Source organism: Peromyscus leucopus, chromosome 7 (assembly GCF_004664715.2).
Source record: "Peromyscus leucopus breed LL Stock chromosome 7, UCI_PerLeu_2.1, whole genome shotgun sequence".
In the NCBI taxonomy this organism is placed as follows: domain Eukaryota; kingdom Metazoa; phylum Chordata; class Mammalia; order Rodentia; family Cricetidae; genus Peromyscus; species Peromyscus leucopus.
This window is the reverse complement of record NC_051069.1, coordinates 90,290,169-90,306,221: the sequence shown is the minus strand read 5'-3', so window position 1 is coordinate 90,306,221 and position 16,053 is coordinate 90,290,169.

The following is a 16,053-nucleotide window of genomic DNA, read 5'->3' as shown; positions in this document are numbered from 1 at the left end:
GAAGTAACCCACACCTGGCACTGGGTTTTCTGTCTGATAGTATCTGAGAGAGGATTTGTCCCCCATATATGATAATGCCACTTAAATTATCATTATATCTGTATATATGTGTGAAAATCGTTATAGCAGATACATTTTAATTGAGTAAAAACTGGAAATAACACAAAAGCCTTTTAAGAAGTGAATGGATAAGTGAACTATGGTACGTCTGGAACATTAACTATGACTCAACAACAGAAAAGCATCACCTGTTTGTTTAAGTTGAACATGGATGAATATCAAGGCATTATGCTTCATGAAAGAACTCCATCTCAAAGAACTCCATCTCAAGGGCTTATAGACATTACCCAACATCTGGAAGACACAACACAATAGCAACCAGTAGTTCTCTGTCTCAGGAGTGAGGACCACATGACTAGAGGGGACGGCACAGATGGCTTGGGAGAGAAGGCTGGTGCTGGCTATATGAGCCTGTACCCATGCCAGCACTCATGGGGACAGATGCCACAAAGGAAAAGTCAGTCATTTTACTTTACACCAATTTCAAAAGATAAGAAAAACATGAAGAAACAAAAAATCCCAGAATGCAATGGAAATAAAACATGAAATGGCTGCTGTGCAAGAATCCTAGAAAATTCTTCTTAGGAATAGACAGCCCTACAAAGTGCTGCATAATCTCACATTTGAAATTCTAAAATAAAAAGTCAACTATATACGAAACAACTGTGTGTGTGTGTGTGTGTGTGTGTGTGTGTGTGTGTGTATGTGACATGACATTTTCAACATCCTCCTTTGAGACATGTAGGTTTGGGGAGAATGACTTTTGTTCTTCTGTGGATTTAATCCCACCAAAAGACTCCTAATTATACAATACATTTAGTAAGATAATACATTTAGTAAGATAAGTAGTATTTCTGGCTATTTTGATTTTGGAATCGATCAAAACAAAATGTGGAAAGCTTAGTGATACCCACATCATAACCTTAACAGCAGAAAAGTAAAGGTAGATTCAGCAGAAACAGAGAACAGAAGAGGTGGGGAGGGCAGAGGGCTAGAGAAATGTTCTCACTGTATGGTCAACAGTCAGTTACTAAGTAGATGAACCAAGAGAGAAAGACAGCCATGCTATTTTGAGTTTTGAACATAGTGGATAGAAGAGCTAAACACAGGGCAAATAAAATTTGAAAATAAGAAGGGGCAGAAAGCAAGTGAAACTTATTATTTTTTTATAATGGGAAATCAATAAATACACTTAAAGTGTCACTTAGCACCAAGACAGCAAGTGATGAAGGCAAAGCATATCATTTAGAGTTATAGAACGAGAGGAAAAGCCAGAAAAGTCACAAGTGCTTTTCTTTGAAATATGTTATTATGAGTGGAGGTGGGCGGGAATGCATTCTTCTCTCTCATCACATGCCCTCCTATGCTGTTGAGATGTTTATTTTGAGGCACAGATTGCAATAAGCATAAAGAACAGGGAAATATCAACTAGAAAAAAGGACAGTTTGGAAAAGTATAAGGGGAAAAGGAGATAAATCTGATTTAGAGAAAAATAGGTCATAGAGCAAAGTAGAAGAGCAGAAAGGTAACCACGCAAATTGCTAACAATGGACAGGCTAGCCTCTGTTTCCAACTTTTATTTTCTAGTGTTTGTGTAGTAGACACTGACCACCTATTAACAATTAACATTTTTGACAGCGTTAAAGACACAAAAATTTGCAAAGTCAGAGACTCTCTTTCTTTCCTTGTAACTGAGATCATTCCCAAGTATTTTTTAGACTCCTTAAACACACACACACACACACACACACACACACACAACACACACACACACACACCAGGAGGAGGAATCAATAATGAAACTAGAACCAGTTAAAATATAAGTAAGATACAGGATGTAGTTGGAATCCAACACACTGTTCTGAGATGGGAGAGATATGATCGGTGTGAACTTTCTCACATTCTCTTCCCTCAAGAACAGAAAGGGCACAGCAACATTCAGTAGACCCGGTCTGTGGGTAAGGAAACAACACAGTGTGCTGCTGGTGGAATTGAACTGAAGGGCAGTTCTGCTTGACAAGAAGAGGTTTGCTCTTCACTGCTCTAGGTTCAGGGTCTTGGAAAATACTCCACATTTTCCTGAGTGGGAAGAACATTTCCTACTCCATTTTTCCTGAATGTCACTTTCTCTCCGGGATCTCAGCTCACAGTAGGCCCTTAGTTAAATGAATAGCATTTCACAGCAATCTAAGCCTGAAAATACCCTACCAGCCTGGCTTTCTTATCACACAGACCCAATCAGTAAGTTGACATCAAGTAGTATTCCTGGGAAGATTCTGACATGTGCTTTCTGGGCTCTGGACAAGTGGCATCTGGAAGGGACAGATTGATGAGAGAGAAGTAAGAACAAAGAAAGTTCAGAGTGTTCCCAAATTTAGGCTGCCAGACCACACAGAGTTCTTCGCTATAGATATCTGCAACTATTTTCATTTGTTAAATTTGAAGAACATTTACAAAGAATTTACATTTACAAAAAAATATGAAATTACCACCAAAATGTCCCAGTTACTTAAATGTTTAAATATTCAATTTATTCTTTTTTTATGTCAAACACCTTTATATCAAGTTTGAAAGGGTGGGGGAAGCTTAATCAAGACAATTGGAGCGATTCAATTGATTTCAAATATGTTCGCACAAAGAATTATTTAAATACACCAGAAAGACTTCTCAAGAAACCAAAGAGTAATACATGTTTTCTAATAAGCCCAAGCAATGTGTGACAAAAGGAGCCGTTCCTGACAGCCCAGTACAACTGCAATTTCAGATCTAAAGGTTATGTCATCAAATCATCAAATTCGATTTATTAATGGCCCCCAGGAACAGGGCATGCAGCTGCACAGTGTCAACCAGCGACAGCGACGTGCACATTCAGCAACACATGTGACCAGCCTGATCTCTGCTTGTGGGAGAGAGACAATGGAATAGCAACGGCGTGCACAGAAGTCATTTAGCAAGAAGGAGAAAATGTCAGTTCTCAGAGGAAAAACAAATTCAATTAAAGAGATGTAACTAGTTGCCTGTAGAGAAACTTGCCCGAATGCTCACCCCAAGCCTTGAGAAAAAAAACCACTCCTATGAATTCTATCCATACGCGGTGTGGAGGATACTACACATCTGTGATTCTTGGTTTGGTTTTGTTTTATTTCCCTTCAAGAGTTGAGACTGTTACCCTGTCATAGCTTGTCTGATTGCAGCTGTAACAATGTTGAAATCCTCAAAGGCATAAATGGCAAATATTTATCACTTAATTAATGTTAATATTTTAGGATGTTTATGACAACTCTCAAGATGATTGACAAGCTACTGGGGGTACTGCAACATCGGGATTTGGATTTCATCATTTAGTGTACTAGGGAGGATGATGATCAGGTTGAAATTAATCCAGCCCCTGAACTAAAGCTCAGTCTTATTTGGTTAATTTAACAGAAACTCCTGTCAGTCAATACTTTTGGCTACTATTTCATAGAATACAGCAGCCAACAGGCAAAGATGCCCAGTTTTAGTCTGAGGCATGGCAATCCATTTTTTCCAAAGGATGGCCACATGTATCTCCCAATCCCATGGGCTCTTTCACAGAAGGATCTTGCCACATTCAGCCAAGAGACACAGTCTCCTTGTATCCCCTGGACCCTGCACAGTCCTGAAGACTGGATGACTGTAAACTAAAGGAACTGGGAAAGATGCTGCCTGACTCCCAAGTAAGTTCAAAAATGGCAGTGAAGCATCCCCCAGATTCTGGTGTGCCATTCACTGTGACAGAAGCTACCTGTCAGGTAAGAAGTCCCATACCTCTGAGGACAGCGGAGTCCAGCCTTCATTCACCCCATGTCAAACATGCTGGTGTCCTGAACCCCAGGTATCACCTGAGTGGCTGAGAACAATGAATGACCTCGCTCATACTGCAGAAAGCCAGAGAAAAAAGCCAGCCAAATCCTACCTGCATATCCACTCTTCCAAATAAAATGCAATAAAAAATGGCTATTGCCTTAAACCACTAAATTTTGCAGTAGGTTTTCATGCAGCAATAAATTGCCAGCAGCAGAGAACCCCTGAGGGACCATCTAAAACCAAGGTCAGGCTCCTCCCACAAAATGTCTGTGAGGAGCCCTGTGGTCCCAGCCTGGCTGTGTGGAGATGCTTAGCAGTCTGTGAAAGTGTTTATTTGAGTGCGAAGTGACCATCCACAGGGGTACGTGTTCTCACATCATTAACCATTTGATAGAGGTGATCAGAGAACAAAGTATTCTAACAGATAAGAAGTCTCTACATACAACAGAGGAATTCAAAAGTAAAATAAAACATTCCTGAAGTTGTCACATGGGTTGAGTAAAGCCATCTTGGGCTGCATGAAACTTCCAAAATATTCTGATTAAACAAAGAGGGCTGAAGGCAGTTGCTAACTGTATTCTCTATAAGCTGATTTGTAACTAGAATACATCCCTCAAAAACTTTCCAAACTTGAGCAATAACAACACTGCTCTAGTCCCTAGGACTCAGGACCTAGCAAGAAGGATAAAGAAATTGTTCTTTCCTGGGAGCAGGGTCTGTCTTTGAGAATGTGTGGCTTAGTTTTGACTTTCTGTTAGCTTGGAGTCTCTTCTGCATGTTGGAAGCCAGAGGACACTCCCTGCCCTTAACTCCAGTACCTCCAACTCCCAAGCTGCATGCTCCAAAATTATCTAGTTCCCTCCTCCACTCCCACAGGGAACAAATTCTCACTCATGTAGAAGTGGTTGATTGCTTCCTTCTGCCTTTATTTACATTACTGGGATTTCAGACAGATTGAGTAAGTGAAGCAAAAACGATCAGGGGGAGCATGCAGCAGACAGCAGAACTCTCCCCTGAGCCTCTCCAGGCTGTTCACAGTGCTTTTCCCCCTCTTCCTCTTGTGAACCTGTGGATCGTGTCTACCTCTGTGACAGGGTGAAGGCAAAGCCTAGGGGTCCATACATTATGCAAGGCAGTTTGTAAATTAAAAACTTTGCAGGCAAACTTTATCCAAAGACAAAGTCAACAGAGGATAGGTCCCAATCCACCCAGTGAGGGACAGCCTGCTCTCTGATCTGTAGGCTTTGTTGCCTTCTGTGGTTTAAGTGTCTCCAGCCCAACTGAGTTTGAGGCGTCAGTGCCCTATCACCGAATGCGAAGTGGGGAAGTGATGAGCACCTGTTAGAGCTGGTAAGGCAGAAGAGCCACATCCAGCCATCGCCATCAGTATCTGTGACAACCAGGGCCGACTCCCAAGTCTAAGTAGCTAGCATGAACTGGAGACAGGGTCTACTTGGAGATTTTTCTCTTTGTTTTGTCTTAGAGGAAATTAGTCTTCGACATTTAAACAATACGCCTGACCTTTCCCCACGCATCACCTTGCTCAATTGATCCCCTAAGCCCTCTCTCCTCACCCTGGAACCACATTTCTTCATGCTAGTGGCCATAGTGAGTCTGCTTTGTGTCCTCATGTCTCTGGTGCACTTTGTGTGTGCCCAAACTTACCCATCCCCCAAGTATCAAGCTTTTAAAAAGTATTTATTCCAGCAGCATAGCTCAGTGAGTAAAGACCTTTGCCACTAAGCCTGACAACCTGAGTTTAATCCCCAGGACTCAGCATGTTGGAAGGAGAGAACAGCCTCCTGTGAGTTGTTCTCTGACTCCGCATATATGCCCTGATAGTAAATAATATGAAACAAATAATAATGTTAAATAAACATAATTTTCAAATAATTAAATTAAGTAATACATCACAATTCTTCTTGAGGTGGTTTCCTAAGTTGGGACATCTGCCCATTTATTGGTGGGGACTTGGACACATGTATTCCCTGTCCCCATTGCTTAGGTTTCAGTGACATTTGGTGCCCTTAACAATCCTGCCTCTCAGTAAGATCACATCATCTCCTGACAAATGTCTTCATATGTCTATGGGATTATTGATTATTTCCTGTCTTCTCTTTTCCTTCCTTCCTTCTACTCCTCAATTTCAAGCTCTAAGAGAGCAAGGACTGCTCTGTTTATTGCTACTCTCAAAATACCTGGACCAGAGCCGGGCACTTTGTAGGCAATCCACAAAAAAAAAAATCTTTGGAATGGATAAAGAAAAAAAAAGTGAATTGATGGCTAAATGAAATTAATTTGACTGCTTTGAAATTTTGTGTGACTGTGACAGAGACAGATTCATGGAGATTTTTTGATGATGTTGCTGAACATCTCATAATGTTATAACATAAATTTGCAAAGTGTTTTCAACCACACAGTTGTGATTTTAAGCCAGGTAGAGAACCCATTCATCAAGCCCTTTCTGTTTGTACATCTGCCAATTAAGGAAAGCAGGCTGTTCTTAGACATGGAGAGAGTCCACTTTGGAACAAAAGGCATCCTGTCACTTCTTTTCCAAACCTCTGTGTCTGTGAAATGTAAGAGAAAACCAACATCTTCAGCCATGCTTTCAATAGTTAATATGTAGCTCTTTAGCTGTGGGAACTGGGAGAAGCTGTTTTTATTTTTTGTCAATATCAAACAAGCAACAAAATGCAGACATAAAGAGAATTCAGAGAGTGATCTCCGACTGCAAAAGTCACTCAAAAAAAAAAAAAAAACTAAATTTGAAAACTACGTTAATCTAAACAGCCTCATTTTTTTCTTACATCTGGTTTATAATGAGTAAATACCATAATTTGAACTTTAAAGAAAATTATTTCCAAATCAAACAAAGTTCATCTGTTTTATCAGTGAAGGCTCCTTCATCATTTGAAGCAAATATAGAATCATACTGTCCCAAAGAAAATAAAAATTAAGAAACAGTGGTTCTGAGCCTCAGAGTCTCCATTTTTTTTTGGAGTGGTAATAATTGCCAGCTCTAGGATTCTCCTCAGGGGTTCTTTGGGGATCCCCTTGCCTGCTGAAACCACCCACGGTCCCTCACTCTAATGCAGCTTCATGACCAAGGCTAGCTGTCAGCCTTCTGCTGTGGGTGTAAGAACGCAATGGTGGGAGCAGGGGGAAAGCACAGGATGAAAGCCCAGAGGACTTGGGTTACTCCTTCTCTGCCCCTTATGGGTGAGTAAGACTAGAGTTCTCAACTATCAGCAGGTAAATGAATCGCATTAAGCCTTTCATGTGGTTGCTGTGAGAACTGAATAAATGCCTTAGACAAAGCATTTGTGGAATGACAATATTACAACGATTATTTCTTTCTTATTTTCATTACATTTTAACTTTTAGCTCAACCCCATACTGAAGGCATCTTGCCTTATGTCTGTTTGGTAGATGGGTTCAGAAGACCCTGGAAAATAATAATGAATTCTAGCTAAACAGAAAAGCAAAAAGGGTTCACACTGGATCACATTTTTGCTGAGTTTTGCCATTTCAACTTTGATTATTGTGTTGGTCCAGACAGGTGCTGTCCAGTGTCAGTATTGCAAGTGGCAGGAAGGGACCAACCATGTGGACCATTATCACCTTTTATTGTTGCCATGATCCATCACTGCTTATCTGAGGACTCCATTAAAGCAAAAGAGTAAAAACACTCAAGCTCTCTGAACTTAATGCACCTTTAAGTATCCATCCCAAGATAGGAAGGGTCTCTGAAACCAGTGCCCATGCCCCTGCCTCCTGGGAGGGGAAAGGACAGCACTGAGGAGTCTCTGAACCAGAGGCCAGTGGTGCCACTTGGAAAATTCTCTATAACTCACTAGGTATAATTAAACTCCAAGAAGCTGAACATGGAAGTTTCTGTAGCAGTCAAAACTACTCCTTTCTCCCATCTACTACTCAGTTCCTGCTGGGTAGGACATGACACAGTGCAATGTGTGCCGCCCCTGGCATTAAGAGCTGGAGATGGTTTCCCAAAGCAAAGCCAAGCTGTAGGCTCAGGGAGGGAGCCAGATATGGTCTCTATAGACACATCCCACTGCAACATCCATTCTGATATCCTCTGTTGCATCCTTCTTGCCCCCACACCAGAAGCCTGTGTGGTTCTGGGAGACAGACACCCTTCCTTTCTCCCATACATGCCTCAGATCTAGTCAACCCATGCATCCCATCCCTGCTGGTCATAGCAATGGGTGCATTGTTGAGTATGTGAACCAGCCAAGCCGGTGAGATAGAAATTTACCATTTCATAGGAAAATCTGAACAACAAATGTTTTATTGATTAACAAGGAACACTGAATGATATTAGTTGCTGACTCAGTTCAGACGTCTGTGCTGGACTTTAGCCTTACTTCGGAGCCTGGCAAAATGGCATTGGAGTCCATACACTGAGACCCTTCCCCTAGAGTAACCAGCCTGCTATACCTCATGCCTCCTCACTGCCAAAATAGCCTGTCCTGCTGTATTGGGGTGATCGACATAATGCACCATGATCCCCTCCAGCACTTAGCTGTACAATTGGCTCAAGTACCCATGGAATGGGCCTAACATTGAGACAGGGAGGAATCCAGAAGAGGAAAGTAAAGTAAATATAGCTGAAACCTCAAATCCAGTGCCAGTCATTGAACTCAGCTTAATCTGCAATCAGTCCCCTATGACAAGGTAGAAATCCACCTGGCTGAAATCGCACAGACACATAAACTATGTGGGGCTGGAAGGGACCTTGGCGCCTTCAGCCCAACCTCCCACTCTATATAAGGAGACCCCTGTTAGGCTGAGAAGCAGATAGTTGGAAGCTTCTACTAACAGAGGCTCACCAACACACAAAGCCACCTCTTTAAAACTTTAATCCACTGATCCTCATCTGCTCCCCCCTCCCAGACATTGCCAGCATGACCTGAGCCCCTAGTCTTGTGCTACTCTGATGAAAGTGTCTTTGGGATAGAAAGAGGGACATCCAAGTAGACACTGGCGATAACATCAGGCTTTATAGCCACAGCACTGGCCCTCCCAGAGAACTGGCCACAGACCAGGCTCTGAAACAGGCTTTGTCTTTGCCCTGCTTCCTATCCCCATTCATGGCCTGGGTGTTGATGGGCCCTTTGGAGTCTGATTCTTCTTGGACTCTCAGACTAAACCAAAGTGCATCTGACTCTTTTGGCAATGCTGGGTCTGCTCTACAGCTGTAGCGGTAACCGGGTTCCTTGCCTTTCTCTGCTCTACAGCTCTACTGCTGACCATCTGACCTTTTTGCCAACTGACTACAGGACTGCCTCTGGCCCACTGATGCTTTTATGAATCAGGCTTACTTAATCTAGGCCGACATACTCAAGCCAGGACATGAATGGATGGTGAACACGACCATCTACCTCCCTCTGCTTTTGTCCTTGGCACTGTACAACTGTAAGCACCGCCCTAACTGGTGTCTCCCTTTTGGGAAACTGACCCTCCAGGGCTCCCTTGACTCAAGCATCCTCCACAGGACCTTTTAGAACCTGTGGCTAATCTTCCTGATATGTTGTACTTCAATTCACTGTCTGAGCCACGGCAGATGAGAGAAGGGGCCGTTTTAGACTGTGCTCAGCACTAAAAAGACAAGTTTCAAGAAGTTAAGCAGAAGAAGCTGTCTCCACACACCCTTGATGCTGGAGCCTTCACTGAGCGAGGCTGGGCTTTATCAAATTCAGCCCTGCCTCTTTGCCAAGCATCCCTTCACTCATGTGTTCAATCAAACCCCGTTATTTATGGGCTCTCTGTCCAGCACGCTCTGCTTCTGGCCTGATGGGTATTAAATCAGTCAGGGCTGTGGGGGAGGAGGAAGGCAGAAAAGGTCTCCTGCTCTTGATGCAGAAGACAATCTCAGCCCCTTTTCCTTTGCCTGCTGGCCAGAGGCAGCTTTAGCCTTGACCGTCAGCAGATATAGGTCATACAGAACCCCTGTGAGGACTTCCCAAATCAGGGAGTGAGAATATGTTGAGTACCCCCCCCACAGAGGGACGCTATTGGCAACACCAGTTCTGTGGCACAGCCAGACATGCAGTATGCTCTCAGGGAACCCAGAGAAGCAGATTGTCTGTCTGGGCCTGAGGGGTGCACCTGGCAGAGCAGACTGGGAAGGGCCCAGTAACACGGGGCACAGGACCTGTCTTCCCGTGAGAGGCAAACTGCTGGCTGCACGGGAATTACACAGCTAAGGGGCAAGCAGAATGGATGGTGGAGGCTGACAGGCCGAGAGACCCCAGAGCAATTTCACTTGGTTTTGATTCATGGCTTGTCAGAGCGCTAACCAAATATTCCATTTTCATTTTCGCCCTCCACTCTCTTCCATTGACTGGCATGGTAATTGAAAACTCTGGCATGAAGGTTCGGGGCCACCTGTCTGTAGGGCCCTCGATTCTGCGTGCTCAGACATCTAGCTCCTGAAAACAGGGACAGAGGGCACAATCAGCAAACGGATGGTGTGTGAATAAGAATCACAGGGGCCACGCTTCCCTTTGCTACCTCTCAGGGGTCTCAGCTCGGGCAGTTTGGGCAGCTTGGGACTCTCCTGCCCCCCACCACCCCACCTTCTCTGCCTTTTGAACTTTTCCCTGTGGTTTTCTCACTAATGAAAGGATACAAGACAAGAGATAAGCTGATTCGAATCATCCTTCCACTCCTTGTTAGAAGGCTTGCCAAGAGTTAGGCTAGCAAGATGATTATTTTACAGAATGGCCTCAATCAAACTTGGGTGGTTTTTAAAATTTTCTTTTTCTCAAATAAATATTTCTTTAAGGCAAGCACCAATAATAGTAACACCCAATGTTAATGAGACACATATAACTTGCCAGGTGCCGTTCTAAAAATTTTACACCAATTAGCTCACTTCATCTTGGCATAAACATATGTGCTAGCTACTATTATTATCCCCGTTTTACATGTGGGGAGACTGAGGTGTAGGGATTTTAAGAAAGCTACTCAACGTCAGCAAGAACTCTCAAACCAGTCATTTCTTGTAATTATTTGTTTTAGATAGAGTTTCACTATGCATCCCAGACTGACCTCAAATTTATGATTCTCCTGCCTCAACCTCTGAGTGCTGGTATTATAGACATATGATACCATGACAAACAAGTACTCTTAGTTCCTATGCTTTGCTTCAAGCAAATCAAAGGAGCAAGATCTAAAATAGATGAATGTATGATAGATAAATGATAGATAAAAGATTATAGATATATAGGTGATGATAGATGATTAATAAATCAATAAATAGAAGATAGATGGATGATAGATAGATAGATAGGAAGATTGATTGCTGATACATGGATAGATAATGATAATATGACTAACATATGATGGCTAGAAAATGATAATTATATAAAATGATTGATAGGTGATAGATAGATAGATAGATAGATAGATAGATAGATATAGATAGATAGATAGATAGGTGATTGATAGATAATTTTTAATGAAAATAAATATAAGACTTCCTACTAGTAAATTGAGAATGGTGAAAATACTCCAAATGCCTCTTCCCACTGAGGTAGAATCAGCTACCTCAGGCTCAGAGTCCAGTATGAAATTGTGAGAAAAGAAAACTAGAGAGGACTGAAAGCTGAGGGTCCAAGATTCTGGGTTTCTGTGATCTAGGCACAGGCACTGTCAAGCTCTGGCCTTCCTGGCATCATGCTGCAACCTCAGTACATCAGCCATTTGGGACACTAGGACTGGGAGGCCCGGGATGGAAAAGTGAGTGAGAGACCTGCCATGAGGGCAGTGACCATTTAATGAACATATGGACAAGAGGATGATCACTGGAGGAGATAGGGACTTAGCCATAGAGACTAGTACACTTCTAGGATTGGAAAGACAAGAAGACACCCTGGCTAGTATAATAGCAGTTTTTATAGACAGTATCTCCAAATGAGTTCCTAAGACACCCCAGGATAGCACCCCAAAACTGTGCTTTTACTAGGTACTCTAAATGACATTGGTTACCAACATGTCCTACGAACTATGTCCAGGTCAGGACCAGTTTCATCCTCCCATTTTGCAGTGCCCAACTTGCCTGTCCAGGCTGTGTTTGCTGCACTCACAGGCTAATCACATGTGACTCCTGCCCTGGCCATCATTGCCTTGTAGAGGTGGCCTGCTCATTCCCTGTGCTTGACGCTAATGATAATTGGTTAGCTCTGGAACGTCCACTACTTTCTGCTCAGTTCTACCACTGATGTTCAGCATTCCTCCAATCTCAGAGTCCTACCTGCCCACCCCAACTACTTCCCTTGCTACCCAGACGCTGTGAGCTACAAGCAGACATAGATACTACTTTCTCACAGCTGAACATATAACAGAAGGTGAGATGTCCCCATGTCTGTCCCACTGGCTGTATAGCAAGTTGTATATAATGAAATAATTATACTAGTTTTGTGGGTTTGGTTTTTTGGTTGTTGTTTATTAGGTCTACAACAAATTCCACAAACTTAGTGGCTAAGAGCAATGTTGATTCATTTTGCCATAGATTTGGAGGTCAGAAGCCCACAGTGGATCCTGCTGGACTAAAACCACAGTATGCACAGGCTGCTTTTCCTCTACATTCTCCAGCTTCTCCGGGTCACCTCCACCCTATGACCTGCAGTCTCACAACCACCATCTGACTCCTGCTGTCCTGTCCCACCTCCTCTCATTCTGACCTTCCAGTCTCCATGTAACAACACTGGACCCATCCAGATGATTCACAGCAATCTCCTGCTATAAACATCTGGAGTCACATCTACAGCATCTCTACACCATATAAGACAAGAGATGTATGGACCCAGGAGATAAACATGGAGATGGGGATGGAGGTGACTATGGTTACAATATGAAGCATCCCCCTCCCCGGGGCTCATACTTGAACATTGGTCCCATTCAGTGGCACTGCTTCGCAAGGTTGTTAAGCTGTTGGCAGGTGGAGTCCTGCTAGAGAAAGTGGGCGCTGGGATGAGGTTTTTGAAGTTTTATATCTTGTCCCTTCTTCCTGTCAACTCTCTGCTTCCTGTTCCATCAAGATGTGAGGTGGTGAGGAGTCCCAGATACACATGCCTGCCACCGTGGAGCCACCTGGCCCTTCGCCTTCCCCTCCAGGGTGGACTGTATTCCCTGAAACTGTGAGCTAAAAGAGACTATTCCCCTCCCCCTCCCCCTCCCAGCACCCCTCCCCCCCCCAAGCTGTTTCTTATTAGGGATTTGATCACAACAGTAAAAGTACCTATTTTATGTTTATGTTTATATTTTATGTTAACCTATCACAAGGTTAACAGTGGCAGGGGTATGTTTGTCCCTGGGGCTGGTAGGAGAAGTGGAATCCCTGACTTGGAGGACTGGGCACACTCAGCCACTTAGAAGGAGGAGAGGATGACATCTTGTCTGTGAATGGGGCTTAGATGCTCTCAGATGGGAAGAGGCAGGAGAGAAGTAAACTCCAGGGCCTCTAGTATGTCAGGAGACACATGTGTGTACGCACGTGTGCATACACCTGTCGGAGATGAGGTTTCTTCTGAGGCATTGGATGCTGTGCTGAAAACACCAACCCCCAGAGAGAGCAAGAAGGTGGCCCTCGGTGCACCCTCTGTAAAAAGACATAATATGAAAATGCATATTATGCATTTCAAATTCCCAAGACTCTTCATTGCTGAATTCATTTCTCTGTGAAAACCCAAGAATTCAGGAAATCTGCCGTCTTCATTTTAGAATAGAGGCCTGAGGAAAACAAATTGCCTGCTGTTGTCTCAGGCTTGACTGGTATTTAAACTGCATCCCAGAGGCTGGGCAGTGGTCAGCTGTCATCCCAGCAGCTCGACATGGGGCCTCTGAATATGGATTTACTGATGAGCCCTGAGTCACTCAGAGCCCTTGGAAAGAAGATGTCTTGCTCTCTGAGCATAAGTGACTCTGCGTAACTCCTTCTGCTAAACACGCCCCAGGAGGAAGGCCCTGCAGAGGCACCCAGGGCCAGGCCTCATCTGACCCCCATAAATCATGCCAGCACAATAAAGATGCTCAGTGGAAGCCATTAGAGGCCTGAGAATCCACATCATCCATGGGTGCTGAGGCAGGAAGAAAGCAGCTGCCTTGTCAGCTCAAGAGGGCCCTTAGAAAGGGGGACAAAGTTGCCACGTGTCACAGCTCTAGGAGACACTGTTCATGTGGAGGAAATCTGAAGGAGAGAAAGCAGAGATGTATGGTCGAAGGTCATACATCATGGGCTCTCCTCTCGGAAGTAGCCTGGCCAGGCTGCAGAGCAGGCTATGCTTCCAGAGGAAGGATTTGGAATAACAATAGCTCTGCAGAGAAAACAGGCAAACACCCCAGTTGAGGACTCACATACACTTGGGAGCTTGCTAGAGAGGAACCTAGCTTTCACTCTGTTACAAATGAAGATAAATTGATCATATTTCATTTCTAAGTCCGTGTGTTTTCCTACCCATGGCTGCACATTTGTTTTCTCCATTTACATCCAATTTGGCTATCAATTTTATTTTTTAAACATTCTTTCTCTATCTGTTTTACCTCCCCTTCCTTTCTCTCCCCCATATTCCAGAATTTCTTTCCGACTTGTGAAAACAATTCCTCTCCCAAGATATTTCCTTTTGCTTTCCAAGCCACTCCCTAAATTCATGTTTTAATAAGCTCCCAACACTGATCTCCTTACAAATCACTCTTTGCCATTTTGCAATCGAACCAGTGTCTTGGTTAAAATGAAAATTCCCCTGGGCATACAATAAATAATAAAGAATAACATAATCTCCAGAGTTATGATTTTGCACAGAAGGAGATGATGTAAAGCAGTTGGACTATTCTGCGGCTCTTATGCCCAAAATGCAAAATTGAGAGGAGGTGGTAGGCAGACTCCCAGCTCCATGAGCCTTCAGCTCTTCTGGAAACTCTGTATGGCAGTGAACACTGAAGAGATGGATCTTGGGAAATAAACATATTTTTGCACAAAGGCCTGCCCTTTCCAAGATGTCAGGAATCATTCTAGGAGAAAGAAGGGGCCCAGCATCAAAGAAGGTTCATGTGTATTTAACACATACTTCCTGCCAGGTGTTGCACCACACAGAGACTATAAGGAAGGACAGACACAGAGCAGCAGCCACTTACAGACAGACCCACAGATGAGGACTAAAGGGCAGTTAGATGGCAACATGAGTGTGACCCAAGTCAAGGTTCTGTCTGTTGCTTAGAAAGGCCTCAGTTTCATCATGTGTAATGTGCAAATAAGAGAATTTCTTGTGGTTTAGATGGATGGCATGAGATCATCCCCCAAGAACATCCACACCCAGTTCATAACACAGAGGAGGCACTTGTTACATGACAATCCCTGTAAGTATTAACAGACCTCAAGAGCTGGGGGGGAAAAAAGCCCTCTGCAGCCTAGGGGCAAGACTCAGAAATCTCAGGCAGATGTCATGGAGGGACACAGGACACAGGACAGTACCCTAGATGCTGTGTGGCTACAGCCAAACTGTAGAAGCCCAATCCATGCCCTTTCCATGCTTTAAGGCTGTAAGACTTGTCTGCAGGACTGGGTGTCTCCAAAAGAGAACTTCTGTGAACCCCACCCAGACAGAGTGGTCAGGGCTCCTCTGATATTTAGATCAGCACAGGGTTCAGCCCTTCAATGATTAGAAAGACATTTCTCCTCAGCATTGCTACCAGTGACATTTTATATAGTTCAATTTTGTGATGGAAAAACAGAGATTCTGAGGGAAATTGATTGGCTTAGATCCCTTCCAGGAGATCAAGTCAGCAAGATAAGGAAGAAGTCTGCTGTCGCCTGGACATAGACCACACCTGTTGCAGCAGGAAGCATCCGGAGCTTCGGGACTAATCCTCAGTGTGCTGTTGCACATGAAACAGGAAGACCTGTTCTCCTTGGAGGAGCCAAGTTCAGCAAAGTTCAGATGAGTGTGTGCCTCTAATAACGCTGGGTTTATTTCCCAGTTCGGTGTGGTTCCTTGAGGGGCAGAGGAAGCCAGGACCTGGATGACTAGTCAGATAGATAACTGAAACAAGTTATTTCTGCTCAAGCTTACTTAGGATTGAGTCCCTAAAATCGGAATCCTGGACATACACACCTGGACAGCAGGATGGCCCTTCCTTCCT